At 36.1% G+C, this 19,815-nt stretch overlaps 1 pseudogene; it reads left to right on the top strand.

Moving 5' to 3' along the window:
* Positions 1-129: 129 nt before the first annotated feature.
* On the top strand, positions 130-9,143 carry LOC113319707 (annotated as a pseudogene).
* Positions 9,144-19,815: the final 10,672 nt, after the last annotated feature.

Genomic DNA, 19,815 nt, shown 5'->3' with positions numbered 1-19,815 from the left:
CATAAGAAGGGTCTATGTGGGACACTAGGGTTCTTTCTTTCTAGTATTAATTGAAATTGAACTTTGTTATTATCCAAATCAATCTATAAATTGTTTTCATTAACCCCCATCTTTCATATACCATTTCTAGGATTTTTGTAGCCACCATTTGTTATCCATTTTTAGATTTTATCATTACAAAAAGATTTTTCTTTTTTAATATAAAAGCTGTTGTATGCCCTAAAAGAAAAGCTGACTTTATTGTGAGATCATTTGATTTTTGTCACATTTTCTAGCCATTGAATTTCTTAATCTTAATCAATGATTTCACCAAAAAACCTACTAAAAATCAACTATTTAAAACAGGGTCCCACTTTTCCAGCAACTCTCTCTTTTTCTCTCCACTTCCAAGTTCTAACTGAAAGTCTGCCACTCCTCTCTCTCTATCTCTCATTAGAGTTGTGCTATGAATGGGAAGGGATATACACAGTGATCAGCAGATCAAGTTGTCAGTTGAAGCTTTTATCTAACTTGGGGTTCAGCTCAGATTTGTTGTTTCCTTCCACTATCTTGAGCTAGAGTAAAATTAAAAGGTTAGTGTGTCTGGGTTTGGGCTTACGATAATTTTTTATGATTCTTTTAGATTAGTTTGCCAAATGTTCAGTTTAGTTTTTTTCTTGATTGCATATGAACTCCGGTTAGTATTGCTCCTTTTTTGTTGATTAGTAGAATCTTGTACATCCTAATTTACTGATCAAGAATAATACACTTAGAAGCACCTGATAGTTTATAAATTATGTTTTTGTTCTCCTGGTAAATATGTTTGAAGACTGAGATTTAGTTTGTTTTGTCATTGATTATCTAATTGAAGTAGGGTTTTAGGTTTTTGGTTGGTGTATTTAGATTTTAGAAAGGGGTATGTGTGTTTAAGCTGAGGTTTTTCTTGTAAGTAACTTGGCTATTGGTTTAGGGATTATAAGATATGAACATGATGAGACTTGAGATGATTAGTTTCGGAATTCTGAGTTGATTTTAATTCTTAATTCTGAACAGTGGTAAAGTTTTTTTAGGGGAATCTGAATCTCCTTTAAGTATGTTTTTAAATTTTTTTTCTTTTGACATCATATGAATGGGTATTGACGGAACTCCAAGGCTGTGGAAACTAGTTGCCAGACCAAGGAAAGTAAAGAGCAAGTTGACTGCCGAGGTTTAGATTCGTTGGCTAGTTTTCTGTTGAACTGTTTTAAGCGAGAGGTTTATGGAATTGAAACTTTAATTATGAATTTCTGTAGCATTAGGATCTGCTGTTGATATTAACTCTTGTTCATTAATTTTTTCTTTTTTTTTTTGAAGCAACTTGTTCGGTAATGTTTTCCCCTCGTGCAAACAGGTCCGATGGAGAAAAAATCTGTAAGATGTTTGATCAACAGTATATCCCGCTTCATTCTCTTAGTTGCATGCCATACTATGGACTCTGCAATCATAGAGAGGGATTATGTAAACATGGTTGGTTTGTTAAAACTTTTGAAGTCGGTGCTGGATGAAATAGTTGATTCCTCGGTTCCTTTGGATGCAAACCTCGTTAAAGAACTTGAGGAATTGGATGTAATTGTTAATGAGGCCAGAGAATTCTTGGAGAAGTGGTGCTTAAAGATGAGCAAGACAGTCAGTGTGAGTCCCTTCACTTTCCTTTAATCATCAAGTATATGGACTCATCAATCGTTATAGTTGGTTTGGGTGGTTTCTGTGTTGTAATATATTGTTTATGATTAGTTTACTTTTCCGTCGGCATATCTAGGTTCTGCACAGTGAACCTTTGGCGGTGAAGGTCCAGAGTTCCACATTGGAGATCATAAGCATACTTTGTAGACTCCTATGGGCATCTCACTTGGTTCACATTTATCAGCCATTCAGGTACTTGAGTATGGAGCATTACCTTTTCATTATATTTCGCTTGTAGTATGGTGTTTATGATCTCGTGAATATCGTCTATGTAGTTTTGAAATGTCAGCTTTCTTTACAGAAAAATATGCAAGAATTTCAGTATCAGGAGCGCGATAGAATATCACTCGTCATAGAGGAGGCTTTGGGGGATCAAAAGGAAAATCTTGTTCCTTGTGCTGAGCATCTAATCCGAATTATGAGGGCACTTAGTTTGACACCAAATCAAGAGTTGCTGACAGAGAGTATGGCCTTGGAGAAGGCAAGAGTTAAGACTCGATCCTTGTAAAAGGAAAATGAGTTAGACCTCATTAACCAGATTGTCACTCTCGTCTCACATATTCGTGATTGCATAGTTGAACTCGCCTTATTTGAAGCAACACCTAGGGTTCCACCCGTCCCTTCGTATTTCTGTTGTCCACTGTCTTTGGAACTTATGTCAGACCCTGTAATAGTTGCCTCTGGACAGACCTATGAGAAAGCTTTTATCCAGAAGTGGCTAGATCATGGGCATAATATATGCCCAAAAACCAGGCAAACTCTTACTCATACAAATCTTATTCCAAATTATACGGTGAAGGCTCTAATCGACAATTGGTGTGAGGAAAACAACATAAGGTTTTCCAATATCAGCAAGAAGGCTAGCAATGAGACACTTTCCCTCTCATCTCTATCTCAAGAAATCAATCATGTAAGTAGCTTATCTGGTTCTTTACATAGTAGTACTTCCTCTTCAAGGTCCTCTCATGGAATTCAGAATGAGCCTGAGAAGCGAGGGGTGGAGTTGTCATCATCAGGTAGATACAGCAGTGTCACTGAGGCTTCAGTGGATGTCATATCTGAAGGTCCATCGTTTTCTCCTTTACATAGAGCTTCTACATTTTCACCATCCCCATCAGAAGAAAGATTTCATAGATCGGAGTCGAGAATATCAATGAATGAGAATGGAAACAGTAACCATCAAAGAAGTCTGTCTCTTCCATCTACGGATTCTGGGTCTGATGACTTGACCTCTTCTTCCCATGTTAAACAGCTAGTTGAAGATTTAAAGAGCCATTCAACTGAAGCACAAACTGCAGCTGCGGTAGAGTTGCGGCTACTGACAAAGCACAATAAGGGGAATCGCGTTATTGTGGCCGAATGTGGGGCCATAGCACCATTGGTTTCACTGCTGTACTCAAGGGTGAAGCTCACTCAAGAGCATGCTGTGACAGCTCTTTTGAATCTATCCATCAACGGAGATAATAAGGTAAAGATTGCAGAAGCTGGGGCCGTGGAACCCCTTATTCTTATTCTTAGATCGGGAAGCGAAGGAGCCAAAGAGAATTCTGCCGCTACTCTTTTCAGTCTCTCTGTTTTGGAGCAGTACAAGATTATGATTGGACGTTCCGGTGCAGTGAAGGCCTTGGTGGACCTTCTAGGTACTGTATCTCTAAGAGGAAAGAAAGATGCAGCTACAGCCTTGTTCAATTTATCTAATATTTCACGAGAACAAAGCACGGATAGTTCAAGCTGGAGCAGTAAAATACCCCATCAAGCTGATGGACCCTGATTCAGGGATGGGTGACAAAGCCCTTGCTCTGTTTGCAAACTAAAGAAATGGTTGACAAGGTTGTTTGATTTCACAACAATGTGAAGTTTCAATTCATTGATCAGTGTATTTTATATACACGGCTACAATTGTGTTTACAAAAATAAGGAAAGGAAAATAACTAAAGATCCGGAAGACTTAAAACAAGAATAACAACAAAATAGGGAAACAAAGTGTGTACAACAGAATGTCGTCATAGGAACGACAACAGAATGTCGACATACGTCGTCATAGTAGTCTGATTATTCTAATACCCCCCTCAAGTTGGAGCGGTAGAGCCCGAATGAACGCCCAACTTGATAACCAATCGGCCAAACTGTGGAGCACCTAAAGGCTTTGTAAAAATATCTGCAAGTTGATCGGAGGACGGAAGATATTTCGGCAAAATCAATCCACTAATCAACTTCTCACGAACGAAATAACAATCAATTTCAATATGTATAATACGTTCGTGAAATACAGGATTCTGAGCAATATGAATTGCTGCTTGACTATCACAGGAGATGGTGATAAGAGGACATGAAATGCGCATGTCATTAAAAAGATATCGCAACCATTGTAGCTCAGCTGTTAAGTTGGCCAATGCACGATATTCAGCTTCAGCCGAAGAGCGAGAAACCGTTGGCTGCTTCTTTGATTTCCAGGAAATAGGACTGGAACCTATTGTAACTAAATATCCTGTGGTAGAACGCCTAGTTATAGGACATCCTGCCCAGTCTGAATCAGAGTATTCATGTAAAGAAAGATTACTGGACGAAGAAAGAAAAATACCATGTCCAATGGTACCTTTAAGACATCGTAAGACACGATGGGCAGCATCAAGATGAGCGGTATGCGGATGCTGCATGAATTGACTCAAATAATTTACGACATACGTAATATCTGGACGAGTGACAGTAAGATACAAAAGTCTTCCAATAAGACGATGATAAGAGATGGAATCAGGTAAAGCCTTACCATCAGTAGGTAACAACTTAAGATGTGTATCCATCGGAAATGATGAAACACGAGCTCCTGTAAGTCCAGAATCCTTAAGAATGTCAAGAATATACTTTCGTTGACATAGAAAAATACCTTTAGAGGATCGTGAAACTTCAATGCCTAAGAAATATTGAAGACGACCAAGATCTTTAATTGAAAAATGAGAGGCAAGACGTGATTTAAGTGAAATAATGAAATCATTATCTGTGCCAGTAATGATGATATCATCTACATAGACAAGGACAAAAATAGATGTTGTGCCTTGATGATATGTGAAAAGAGAATTATCACATAGAGATTTATGAAATCCTTCCTGTAATAAAACGGAGGAAAGTTTGGCAAACCATTGACGAGAGGCTTGTTTAAGACCATAAATGGATTTCTTAAGTTTAAAAACTTTGGACTCACCTTTTCTAGCTAGTCCGGGAGGAATTTTCATGCATATTTATTCATCTAGATCTCCCTGAAGAAACGCATTATTGACATCGAGTTGATGAAGAGACCAATTTTTAATTGCCGCAATAGACAGTAGGACGCGAACAGTTACCAGTTTGGCAACAGGTGCAAAGGTGTCATAGTAGTCGATTCCTTCTTGCTGAGTGTATCCCTTTGCCACGAGACGAGCCTTGTATCGTTCCACGGTACCATCAGATTTAAATTTGATTTTAAACACCCATTTGCATCCAATGGCTGTTTTCCCTGGTGGCAAATCAACAATAATCCAAGTGTCATTTTCTTCGAGAGCCATTATCTCTTTTGCCATTGCTGCACGCCATTTAGGGTATTGAGTGGCTTGAGAAAAGGATTTGGGTTCTGCGGACAAAATAACCTTAGTAATGAAAGCTTTATGAGAAGATGAAAACTTGTCGAATGACAAATAATTAGTCATATGATGAACTGAAGTTGAAGTACATTCAGTAGAAAAGCAGTGATAGTCTTTTAAATAGGCTGGTGGATTCCTAGCACGAGAAAATCGAGAATCTGTAAGAGCTGCAGGTATTTGTTGCAGATTTTAGGAGTCCACAGAAAGGACTGCAGGGGCCGATGAAGGATCATGTGTAGGTCCTGGATCATCTGCAGGGATAGAGGTAGAAGGAACTGCAGTTACAGGCGGAAAATCTGTGCGTGTAACAACAGATGCGTCTGGCGAAGAGAGAACCGGCGTGTTCGGCGAACTAGAACCGGGAGATTTGATGCTCGGCAAGGATTGTGAGCGAACAGGAAGAGCAGGAGGTGCACTGGGAAAAGGATCAGTGGCTGCAGAATCCAAGTTACTCGGCAGAGAATCAGTAACATTGGAGTTTCCTTTATGGCTGTCAGGAACGTGCATGGAAGGATCATGCAGTGAAGATTGTGACAAATGCACAGGAGTAGAAGATTGTGAATTAAAAATAGAATCGTAATGAATATATTCTGAAGATTGCACAGGTGGGGATGCCTGGAAGTGAGTATTGATATCATGAAATGGGAAACAATCCTCATGAAAAACGACATCCCGAGAAACATATATATGTTTTGATTCGAGATCAAAAATTTTGTACCCTTTCTGACCATGGGGGTAACCAATGAAAATGCCTGGTTTAGCACGTTGATCAAACTTATGAGAGATTCTCGTGTTTCTGCCAAAATAAAAACAACCAAAGACACGCAAAGACATATAGTCCGGATATTTATGTAACAACAGTTCATGCGGAGTTTTGTGACCCAGAACTGGTGTGGGCATTAAGTTTATTAAGTACGCAGCGGTGTGAGAATACACTCGCCCCAAAACGAAGAGGCAAGTTGGATTGAAACCGTAATGAACGTGCAACATGAGAAGATGTCGATGTTTCTTTCGACAACACCATTCTGTTGTGGTGTATAAAACACAACTGGTTTGGTGTAAAACACCGTTTTGATGGAACCACTTTTGTAATTCAGTGGATTTGAACTCAGAACCATTATCAGAACGAAAGATGTAATTGAGGAATGATGAATTATTGATACCAGAGGAGATGCTGGTAATGAATGACCAACTGAGTGATCACAAAAGCAAAAAAATATTGAGAAACTTTTTAAAGTTTCGGATTTAGTTTTCATGAGATAAACACCAAGTACACCTAGTATAATCATCCACAATGGTAAGGAAATATTTCGCCAGTGAATGATTCAGTGCAAAGGGCCCCATATATCAGCATGAATTAATTGAAAAGGTCGTGAAGACAAAGAATGACTTTTATTAAAACTTCAATCGTGTTTGTTTGCCATAGGGCATACATCACATGAATGATTAAAACGAGAGCTAATATAAGCAAATTTGGAAGCTATAAAAACGAAAACAATCCATACTAGGATGGCCGAGACGGCGATGCCATGTATCAACAGGCTATTGCAGAAAGTGATAAAGCAAATGGACGAAACATGAAATGATAAAGACCAGCGATGCGTTTACCCATCCAATCTCCGTGTTCATGGACAGGTCCTGAAAGATACAATAATCTTTGAGAATTTGAGACAACAATTCGTTGAACTAGTCAATTGACTAACCGAGATTAAATTGAATTTGAAACTAGGAATATAAAAAAACTTCCAATAGTTTGAGAGTCGGAGAATCAAATTGCCAATATGTGTCACGGAGGTAAGAGATCCATCCGGCAGTTGCAGTTGACACTAATTGGTTTGGTAACCAAAGTATAAGTAGTAAAGAAAGAAAGAGATGAACATATGTGATGAGTAGCACCACTATCTACTATCCAAACATGATTCGAACAAGATAAATAGTACCTGCAAAGTTTCAGAGGGGCTAATATCGATACCTTCATTGGGCTGGATCCAACAGCGAGAGAAGCGGGCATGGGCAGGTTGGGGGAGGGGGTGGGATGTTGGTAGAGATATGTGGGATGTAGTCGGTGCAGCAACGGACGACATAGGCACAGACGCTGGTATGGTGGCAGCAGCGAGAGGATGAGAATCAGAGTCTCTGGGCTTTGGTAAGTCCTTTGGATATCCATTCAGTTTCCAGCAGGTGGCCCTGGTATGACCGTGCTTGTTGCAATGGTCACAAAAGGGGCGTTGTCGTTTGTTATTTCCCGAGCTATGGTTGTTGTTTCCTCCAGGTTGTGCAGAGAACCTTTGGGTTCGATAATCACCACGAGAAGCATATAAAGTTGATGATTCAGTCGTAGGAAAAGAGGAAGAATTGATACCTTGTTGCTCTTCCTCATGCCTAACATAGTTGTAGATCTTAGCAGGAGATGGCATAGGTTCCATTAAAAGAATATGGCTTCGCAGAGAGGAAAATCTTTCATGTAAACCCTGCAAAAATTCTATCGATTTATCTTGATTATGATGATCCACATAATTTTTACCTGCTCTGCAGATGCATGGTTCGATCGGCCTGAAGGTATCTAGCTGATCCCAAAGAGTTTTGAGTTGAGTATAATACATCGCCACATTAAGATTCTCTTGCTTTAATGTTGCAATCGACTGCTTGATTGCATAAAGCTTGGATGCATTGTGATGTGAGAATCGGGACTTTATCTCCAGCCATTGTTCACGCGCGGAAGGAAAGTTCTGTGTGCTGGATCGAATCCCTGGATCGACCGAGTTGGAAATCCAACTTCCAACGAGATCATCGCAACGCGTCCAGTGAGAGATGTATGTCGGGTTTGTAGGTTTCACAATAGTTCCATCTATGTATCCTGTTTTTCCTTTCGCACTAAGTGCTTTCATCATTCCTCTTCCCCAAGTGCATTATTTTTCACTATTAAGAAGAGGAGTATAGATGACTGATGTAGGATTATCAGAAGGATTACATAATATGGACTTGATGGAGTTAATACAGTATCTGTTTCAGGATTAACTTTAGGAGGGTTTAGGTTTGATTGATCTTCTGCTAGAGTCTAATGATTAGGATTCTCAAAAAAAATAATTAAGCTAGCTCTTGTATACCATAAAGAAATGGTTGACAAGGTTGTTTGATTTCACAACAATGTGAAGTTTCAATTCATTGATCAGTGTATTTTATATACACGGTTACAATTGTGTTTACAAAAATAAGGAAAGGAAAATAACTAAAGATCCGGAAGACTTAAAACAAAAATAACAACAAAATAGGGAAACAAAGTGTGTACAACAGAATGTCGTCATAGGAACGACAACAGAATGTCGACATACGTCGTCATAGTAGTCTGATTATTCTAATACAAACCTATCAATGATTTCAGAGGGACACTTAGAAATTACTCGTGAAGGTGGGATTCCTTTACTTGTTGAGGCTATAGAAGTTGGGTCTCAAAGGGGAAAAGAGAACGCTGCCTCCATTGTATTGCAATTATGCCTTGGCAGCTACAAGTTCTGCAGCCTAGTTCTGCAAGAAGGCGCTGTGCCACCTCTTGTTGCATTATCTATGTCTGGTACACCAAGAGCCAAGGAGAAGGTATGCAACAAACAATTCCATTTACAAGATGAATGAAAACTGTTCTTTTCCTTCCAGGTGAACGGTAGATTATTAATTCATAATATGCTTGTTTTGTGCAGGCACAACAAATACTTAGTCATTTCAGGGATCGGCGCGAGGGGGTTAATGGGAAGGCAAAATCATGATAAAAGGCATTCGATTATTTGGTTGTTTCCATGCTTCATAAAGCGTGAGCTTGGTTTTTCTCCAAATCTACTGAACATAGAATACTATTTGAGAGTACTTTTTTCGTAAGGAATGAACTTTGGGCATATTTTGGGTACTTATACAAGTTCTTTGGATCACAGATGGCTTGAAGTGGCAGATTTGGCATTGATTTTGTAAATTAGTTTCCTGTTGTATGATGAACACTGAAACCGAAAATGCAGCTGTCAAGCAGCTGTCTTAGTTTCGTTATACATAATGTTTGTAACTGTACTAGGCCTTCAATTAGAAGTTAAGGATGCATTTGTAATATATATCTTCAAAATCTGTAAAAAAAATTTTTAATGAATTAATACATGTTAGTTCATTTTTTACACTACAAATAGGATAACCTCACTGGAGTTTTTGTGTTCGTATAGTATGATAGTTCATTGTTCTTATTGATATGCTGCGAATCACACAACGTTGGAACTTGTTTTGTTCAATCTTAAATCCCGCAACGCATATTCCCTCCGTTCCACTAATAGATGACCTATTCGTTCTTAAATTATGTCCCACTAATAAGTGACATATATCATCAAATAAGAGATATTTCTGAAAATACCCTTTTAATTGATTATGCCTTGTTTTGTAAAATTTATGATTATCTAGAATGATGATCTCAAAAAGGAGAGCAACTAGTTTCAAAATTTTTGATATAATCATTTCAAAAATAAAATTTTTCAAACATTTTTTTCAGACAATTGATTATCTTAGAATGATGATCTCAAAAAGGAGAGGAAGAACAATGATCTAGGATATTTTTTTAGTCCTATGTTGTTTTTGTGTCTCTCTCTTGATAGTTTGGAGAAAATAAGAAGAAAAAATTCAATTTGAGTTTCTTAGAAAAATAATTGATTATAATAAATTTTCAAAACGACTTTTTCCTGTTTATGGAAATAATGGATTTTTTCAATTATGATTAAAATAAGCAATTATTATAATGGTTACCAAACGCATATAGAATCCATTGTAATCTGCATAATGGATTATAAGCTGATAATCCATTAAAATAATGGTTACCAAACAGCCCCTATCATTAGTATAAAAACTATTTATAATTTGATAGTCATGTTTATATTCGATGTTTTAAAATGCTTTTGATATATAAAGTTTACGAATATCTATGGTATAGTTTAAAGATAAATCATTTCTAAATTTTACTAATTATTATTCATAAAGGGATAGTGAAAAATACTTAAAACATAAAAATACTCCTCCCTCCTACTTGCCTTAAAAATTGTGCAAACTTAAACTAGGTCATCTATTAGTGGGACAGAAAGAGTATGAATTAACAAAGCTCTATTATACTCAAAGTAGTTAATGTCGTGTATCGGTATCGTATAGGACGGGTCTGATACACCTATACAAAATATTATATCACATTAAGACTATAATGTTAAATCTAAAAAAATTGGTGCCATATCATGCAATCATTCTCAAGATCAAATGCTTCACAGAACAAATTCAGTCTCATTCCACTATCTATCCCATATTTACTACTCCTAATTTCAGATGACCATGTCGTTGCTAATAATCTGAATTGACGATGATGAAGATAAAAGCAACGATAATATTTGATAAATCTCCAGAAGAAAGAAAATCAACAATAAAGAACCATAGTTGTTTCAAGATAAAAAACTCATCAAAAAAATCATATAGTTCGAAATTTCTTTACTGAGTCGGATTGAGTTTTCAAGGGTACAAAAGAAGAAGATAATTAGGAGGAAGGGTTTTGCTTACAGATTTTCAGATCTAAATAATTTATCCTACCAAATTACCATTACCGATATTATCAGTGTATCGGTGAACCTGATATATCGGTCTGTACCTGCCGATATGAGTGTTTCTATCGTTCAATCCTTGTATTGCCGATATTTTAGATATCGCAAAGGTTTTTCCCGATAGACGATAAAAACTTATAATATCGGCCGGTATAACCGATATTGATTACCTTGGTTAAACTGTAGCTTGTCATAAACTATTTTGATCTACATAAAGAGTTAGGATCGGTTGACATTGTTATTCTCACTCTCTCACCATTTCAACAACAATTGTTCTATAAAAGACGTCGAAACTATGAATTAGAAGTTAATTTCTCGGCACTATGTATAACGACATAATCTACCACTTCGAAGAAGAGTTACTATGATGAACCCCAAACACTATTGTATAACAACATAATCTACCTTTTTGAAGATGAGGTTTGGCATAAAGTGAAAAAGCGAGGGTATAACAACCACGCCCAATATTTCGTTCAACAATCTGTATGAACTAACTCCAATATAATTCCGAGAGCACCATCTTATAAAGCGATCTCAATCAAGAAATATATCAAAGAGTTATATCTCAATTTCTCAATACAATCTGCAATCGAACAGATAGAAATCTGTGAGCCCGATTGATATGAGAAATAACTCGGACGGTACCAAAGACCAATGCCCATATGTCAATCAATTTATATCAACAACCAAAGGTTGGATTTACCAATTGATTGAACTATGCACAACCTGTGATATTTCAATTATATAAACAAATATAATGCGTATAAGAAATAACACAGACACCAGAAGTTTTGTTAACGAGGAAACCACAAATGAAGAAAAACCCCGAGACCTAGTCCAGGTTTGAACACCACACTGTATTAAGACACTACAGACACTAGCCTACTACAAGTTAACTTCGGACTAAAATGTAGTTGAGCCCTAACAAAGTCTCACACCGATTAAGGTACAGTCGCGTTCCTTATGCCTCTGAATCCCAGCAGGACTCTACGCACTTGATTCCATTAGGTGATCTCACCCACAACTAAGAGTTGCTACGACCCAAAGTCGAAGACTTATAAAGAAATCTGTCTCCCACAAATAAGTCTACTCTGATAGACAAATCTGTCTCCCACAGAAATACCTGTGAAGTTTTTGTACCGTATTTTGATAAATCAAGGTGAACAAGAACCGATTGATAATCAGGTCTTATATTCCCGAAGAACAACCAAGAAATATCAATCACCTCACAATAACTTAACTATATGGTAGTAGAAGAAGTTATTGTGGAATCACAAAGAATGAGACGAAGATCTTTGTGATTACATTTTATATCTTACCTATCAGAGATAAATCTTGAGTTAATCTTAGAGAAGATAATACTCAATACGATAGAACAAGTAAGATCAGATCACACAATTACAGAGAAAATAGTTGGGTCTGGCTTCGCGAATCCCAAATGAAGTCTTCAAGTCGTTAACTTATAATGGTTTTGGAAAACCTAGGTTAAAGGAAAACCGACTCTAGTCGCTACTAGGACACCGGAAAGTGACGGGATTATATTTTCCAGTTGCTAGAGTTCTCCCTTATATAGTCTTTCAAATCAGGGTTTTCTTTCAATCAAAGCTAAGATAGATTAGTAACAAAGCATTCAATATTCACCGTTAGATGAAAACCTGATTTAAGATTCAAACTAAGTCTACTTAAAACCAAAGCAATATCTCTCCACCGTTAGATGGTCTTAGCTTGTTACACACAAATGAAATATACTTTCATTTGGATATGGGTAACCGTACCTAAACATGTATATTGAGTTGGCTCAATAATAGTTAACCTAAGTTATCCATATGAACACTTTTGTATTAAGCACATTCATCTAACACTTTTAGATCAACTATGATGATCAATCAAACATGAAAGATAATCAAATGAATCAAATTGTTTTTCAAATATAGATGTTCAATTTTTCACTATTTCACAAAAATATATATGAACCAATTGAATCAAAATCGATTTGATTCATGAGAATCAATTCATAAACATTAAGCCACGGTTTGCAAAGATTGGATTTCTTAATTCATAAATGTATTTGTTCATGAGAATGAAAACATACTTAACCGATTTTAGAACTTTAACCACTAAGTTTGCAAACTGGTACGCAAACTATAGCTTCTGTACTTTGGTCTTGTCCAACAGTTTGCAATCCGTTTTGCATACTGATGTCCCAGACCTTAACTCATCTAGAACCGTTCGCATAATGGTATGCAAACTTGGTTCCCGGACTTTAACAGTTGAAACCATTCGCATACTGGTATGCAAACAAGGTTTCTGGACCTGAATCATACCACAACAGTTTGCATACTGGTATGCATACTGTGTTGTATCCAGACAAAGGTTAATTTGTTCTAAACTCCCATTTCAATCATTGAAACATCCTTAGAAGACGAAAATAACTGTCTCACACAAACTATTAGCGTATAAGTAATTTTCAAGTGATTGAATGATCAATATGAAACTTTCCGAGTCGACATTAAATGATTGTCTCACACAAATCATGTAAGATGTTTCAAGGAGATTTTCACATGATCATCTTTTGACTTATTATTTAGCTTCCAACAAATAAGTTACCAATTAAGCTCGTCAAGAATATGATGAACGTAGTTAAAGCAAAAATCTTCCAACACATATTTCAAGAAATAGATAACCGAGTTAAACTCAGCTCGAAATATCAAATGTGTATAATGTAAAAGTCTATATAGCTATACGACTTAGTCTCATTAGGAGATAGAATAGAATAGACTTATGGGTGATAGATAAGTTTTAGTCTCCACATACCTTTTGTTGATGAAGTTCCTTCAAGCTCTCCTCAGTAGATCTTCGTCTTCAATCGATGAACGTCGTGAAGTCTAAAGCTCAACTACACATTCTATCCTAATCCGATACATAGCTATAAGTAGACTAGGAATCAAGACTTATAGTTTCGATCACCTAAACTTGACAAACAAGCTTGAGATAGCAACGCTTGCGAGTTCGACCAAGCAATGCTCTAACAATCTCCCCTTTGTCAATTTTAATGAAAAAACTTTCAATACATATGGATTACAAAATAAATAAACTTTGTAGCTTCTCATCCATCATGCTTGATTTCCTTTGTTCTTCAACAATCCTTGAATTCTTCGCCACTCCAAGTACTCTCGTGATTCTGAACGTGTTCAACTCAGCATCATTGTTGTTGAATATCAGTAGCCATAACAATCAGAAAACATATGAAAAACATTTGTTCTCAATCATTGTTATACAGTGTCATAGTATTATTATACAGTATCAAAGTCCAATTGTATCACAACTTTGACAATAATACTACGGTGATATGTATCACTCCCCCTTAGTCAATACTTTCATCTCATAATGAAAACCACTCTCCCTTACATAATGATCCATAAACCATGTGTATGTAGTGTGAAGTACCAAATAATTCTCCCCCCTTTTGTCAATATAAATTGGCAAAGGTGCGAAAATTGCGGGATCATAATGAAATTATCAAAGAGATAATTCATGACTAAAAGAGAACATATCAACTTTGTTTCGATGATTTCACATAGTGGAAACTTAGTGTATTCATCAAGGAGTTTATAAAGATACAAGATAACTCCTACAATATTCCACAGCCGCACTCCCCACAAAGATTTGGCAATTAAGCACAAGTTCAATTAAGAACTCTCCCACATATAATGTGATTCCCGAAAGAACAACAAGAGCGACCTTACTTTTAACAAGAAAAGAAGGATTTCTTTGGACATTAACAAATTGCAGGAAACATGAATTTGTATCCAGAAAACTCGAATAAATTAATCACAAGAAGACCTTATAGATTAATTTAGTCGGAAATGCTCAACATAAGAAAACTTACGGAGCCATACATTACTTTCACATATAAGTGGATCAGAGAAAGATCAATACTGCGGAATATTCAAAAGTTCATTCTATCTTTTATCGATATTTGCATAAAGACATAATAGACTCAACTTTTGAGCATATATGAGATAATCATAGTTCACGGACGTAAACACACATATCCGATAATATATTTTTGCAATATATAAAAGCAATAAAGATTAATACTGCAAAATCATCTTCCAAATAACTTAGAATTTAAATAAATCTAAAACATTGCAAGATGAAAAACGTTGGCAATAGCTATGTGTAATCACAATATTTGCTATTCCAAACCCTAGGTATCCTTCTTAAACACAAGAATAAATTCTCATAAGAAGTTTTCTAGACATTAAGATTATTGAAAAAATCTTTATCGTCCCTGAACTCCTAGTCGTCAACAGACATTGGGTTCATGAAGAAATGAGTCAATTCCAACAAACCTTCTTGAACGATGCCGAACCAGGGCCTTTTGAATTTCAAGAGATGTTAGAACAATAGCCTTTATTTGCTGCATCTCGATCCTTGTTTCTTTCAACTCTTCAAGAACACCAGAAAACTTCTGAAGATTTGAGGGGTTAGCCTTTGGTTTCTTCATATTCTTCCTTTTTATCTTCAAAGTTGTAGAGGAATGAAATTTACCTTTTTACTTCATGATTGATGGCTTAACAATCATATTAACATTTTTCCATCATAAGATATGATGCTTGGAGTCTCCATTCAAATATGAGATTGTGAGAGAACTTACACAAAACTAGCTCCACCAAGCAATCTTTTGATAAAAATAGTTTTCAAAGAAGGAAAAAAGGAATGTAGGGTTTACGGAACCTATATAAAGAGTAAGTAGGATTCATGTACGAACAATTCTCAACCCTAAAAAAGGTAGAATTATCGATTTTAACCCTCTTTTACTAATCAAACAGGGTAAATCTTTTCAATACCATGAAAAGATCAACATAATTCCAAAAAGAAAACAAAATAAGAAAAATCCTTTTCCTAAAACCCTATTGTGCGTGACTATTGTCTCTTTGAATTCGGGCATATGAGACAAGATGCACTTTCAACACAATTAGACTGTGTTAGGGTGAACAATAATCTGTTCACCATGTGATTCTTGTATGGAATTATCAGTTCCTTTCAAAGAACGTTTAAACCTAGTTCTTTTCTGTAGAGGTCTAATTTTTTTTTTTTTAGAAATCAACTTCTTCGGAGATGAGTTAAGTTTACATACCTCAGATGGATTCGACTTCAGAACAAGTTTAAGTTTGTTTGCTAATCGAGTTGCTCTCCGTTGAAGTTTGTTGACATATCTTATTTTATGTTTATACTTGAAACACTTTGAGAGTTCATGACCCTTAAAAGTACAATAAGAACATGTCAATGTGGAGGACGGTTCGGGTACCAACCGAGTATGCTGCTAAACAGATTGAAGTACCTGAAACATGTGAGGTAGAATTTTCAGTAGATAGAGTAAAATCCATTTTATCCTCCAAAGTGGTCGAAGAAGTTTCTCCAGGAAGAATATCAAGATTGATGTACGTTTGCTACAATTATCAAAGTTAATATTTTCGCCAAGGAGTGCAACACTTGATTTTTCATCTTCATTTGAATCATAGTGATTAGATATTTCACTAAGAATTACAGTAAGACCTTTGTTACCAGTGTATTTTCTACGATTTGGACACACATTTAGCAAAATGACCAAAACCTTTACACTTGAAGCACTGTGACATATCTTCATCACCAGTGTCGACAGTGTCCCTGTTTTTATGAGGGGAAAGATCATGAGGTTTAACTGATGATCTTGATTTTGGGTTTAACTCTGGTGAACCGTTTACTTCTTTTCAAAAGAAGGTCTCTAAACTGTCTTGTGATCAGAAAGACTGAATTGTCAAGATCCTCATCTGAAGAATCAGTCTCAATAGGATCATCTACAGAGTTGCATACACTTTTAATTTTATCAAGTAATTTATTATTTTTTGGTGCTTTGAAAGCAATATCCTTTCCAGACTTGGATGTATGCTCATGATCAAAGATATTTAACTTCCCAACAAGACTATTTCTGGAAAGTGTATCAAGGTTATTTCCATCAACGATGGCATGTTTTTTAGGATCGTATCGAGCTGGCAGAGATCTGAGAATTTTCATCACAATGTCCTTTTCAAGAATACTCTTAGCCAATGCAAAAGATGCATTAACAATTTCAGATACTTTGTGATTAAACTCATCAAATGAATCTTCATCATCCATACAAAGGTTTTCCTATTCAGAATTTAGATTTTGAAGCCTAGATTCCTTTTCAGAGGTATTCCCTCCAAATATAAATTCTAAGATATCCCAAGCATCTTTAGACCGAGTGCACGTAGTCACATGGTGTTGAAGATCTGGGGTATGGCATGGATGATAACATTCAATCCGTCAGAATTTTGCTTTGCAGCAAGAATCTCGACAGGCTCATACTCACCAATATCCTTTGGAACAGTTACACCATTTACTGTAACCATTGGAGGATTATAGCCATTAACAACACGAACCCATGATTGAAAATCACGCGCTTGGATAAAGGCACGCATAGAAATTTTCCATCATAAGTAATTTGATCTATGGTGGTACGTTTATAAAGATAGCATTTCTGTCCATAGAGTCAGATTGCTACAAACACAGACTTGTGAGGTCTTTAACGTGTTTGCCTGCTCTGATACCAATTGAAAAAGCGGGGGTATAACAACCACACCCAATATTTTGTTCGGAAATTAATTTGTATGGACTAAATCCAATACAATTCCGAGAGCACTATCTTATAAAGCGAGCACAATCAAGAAATATATCAAAGAGATATATCTCAATTTCTCAATACAATTTGCAATCGAACAAATAGAAATCTGTGAGACCGATTGATATGAGAAATAACTCGGATGGTATCAAAGACCAATACGAAAGTGTCAATCAATTTATATCAACAACCAAAGGTTGGATTTACCAATTGATTGATCCTGTGATATTTCAATTATATAAACAAATATAATGCGTAAAAGAAATAACACAGACACCAGAAGTTTTGTTAACGAGGAAACCACAAATGCAGAAAAATCCCGGGACCTAGTCCAAATTTGAACACCACACTGTATTAAGCCGCTACAGACACTAGCTATTACAAGTTAACTTCGGACTGGAATGTAGTTGAGCCCTAACCAAGTCTCACACCGATTAAGGTACAGTCACGTTCCTTATACCTCTGAATCCCAGCAGGACTCTACACACTTGATTCTCTTAGATGATCTCACCCACAACTAAGAGTTGCTACGACCCAAAGTCAAAGACTTATAAACAAATCTGTCTCCCACAGATAAGTATATTCTGATAGATAAATATGTCTCCCACAGAAGTACCTGTGAAGTTTTTCTTCCGTATTTTGATAAATCAAGGTGAACAAGAACCAATTGATAATTCGGTGTTATATTCCCGAAGAACATCCTAGAAATATCAATCACCTCACATTAACTTAACTATATGGTAGTAGAAGAAGTTATTGTGGAATCACAAAGAATGAGACGAAGAGCTTTGTGATTACTTTTTATATCTTACCTATCGAAGATAAACCTCGAGCGCTAATCTTAAAGAAGATAGTACTCAATACGATAGAACAAGTAATATCATATCATGCAACTACATAGAAAATAACAGGGTCTGGCTTCACGAATCCAAAATGAAGTCTTCAAGTTGTTAACCTATTTCGGTTTTGGAAAAACCTAGGTTAAAGGAGAATCGACTCTAATCGCAACTAGGACACAAGAAAGTGTTGGGATTAGGTTTTCCAGTTGCTAGAGTTCTCCCTTATATAGTCTTTCAAATCAGGGTTTGCTTTCAATCAAAGGTAAGATATCTTAGTAACAAAGCATTCAGTATTCACCGTTAGATGAAAACCTGATTTAAGATTCAAGCTAAGTCTACTTAAAACCAAAGCAATATCTCTCCACCGTTGGAGGTCTTACCTTGTTACACACAAATGAAATATACTTTCATTTAGATATGGGTAATCGTACCTAAACATGTATATTGAGTTGGCTCAATAATAGTTAACCGAAGTTAGCCATATGAACACTTTTGTCTTAACCACATTCATCTAACACTTGTAGATCAACTATGATGATTAATCAAACATGAAAGATAATCAAATGAATCTAATTGTGTTTCGAATAGAGTTTTTCAATTGTTCACTGTTTCACAGAAATATATATGAACCAATTGAATCAAAATCGTATTGATTCATGAGAATCAATTCATGAACATTAAGCCACGGTTTGCAAAGATTGCATTCCTTAATTCATAAATTTATTTGTTCATGAGTATGAAAACATACTTAACCGATTTTAGAACTTTAACCACTAAGTTTGCAAACGGGTACGCAAACTATAGCTTCCGAACTTTGGTCTTATCCAACAGTTTGCAAACCGGTATGCATACTGCTATCCCGGACCTTAACTCAAGTAGAATCGATCGCGTACTGGTATGCAAACTTGGTTCCCAGAATTTAACAGTTAAAACCGTTCGCATACTGGTATGCAAACAAGGTTTTAGGACCTGAATCAGACAAAGGTTAATTTGTTTAAACTCCCATTTCAATCTTGAAACATCCTTAGAAGACGACAATAGCTGTCTCACACAAACTATTAGCTTATAAGTAATTTTCAACTGATTGAATGATCAACGAAACTTTCCAAGTCGACATCAAATGATTGTCTCATACAAATCATGTAAGATGTTTCAAGGCGATTTTCACATGATCATCTTTTGACATATTATTTAGTTTCCAATAAATAAATTGTTTCCAACTAAACTCGTCAAAAATATGATGAACGTATCTAAAGAAAAAAGCTTCCAATACATATTTCGAGAAATAGATAACCGAGTTAAACTCATCTCGAAATATCTAATGTGTATAATATAAAATTCTATATAGCTATACGACTTAGTCTCATTAGGAG

Source organism: Papaver somniferum, chromosome 10 (genome assembly GCF_003573695.1).
Source record: "Papaver somniferum cultivar HN1 chromosome 10, ASM357369v1, whole genome shotgun sequence".
NCBI classification, from domain to species: Eukaryota; Viridiplantae; Streptophyta; class Magnoliopsida; order Ranunculales; family Papaveraceae; genus Papaver; species Papaver somniferum.
This window is presented reverse-complemented; position numbering and strand designations above follow the sequence as displayed.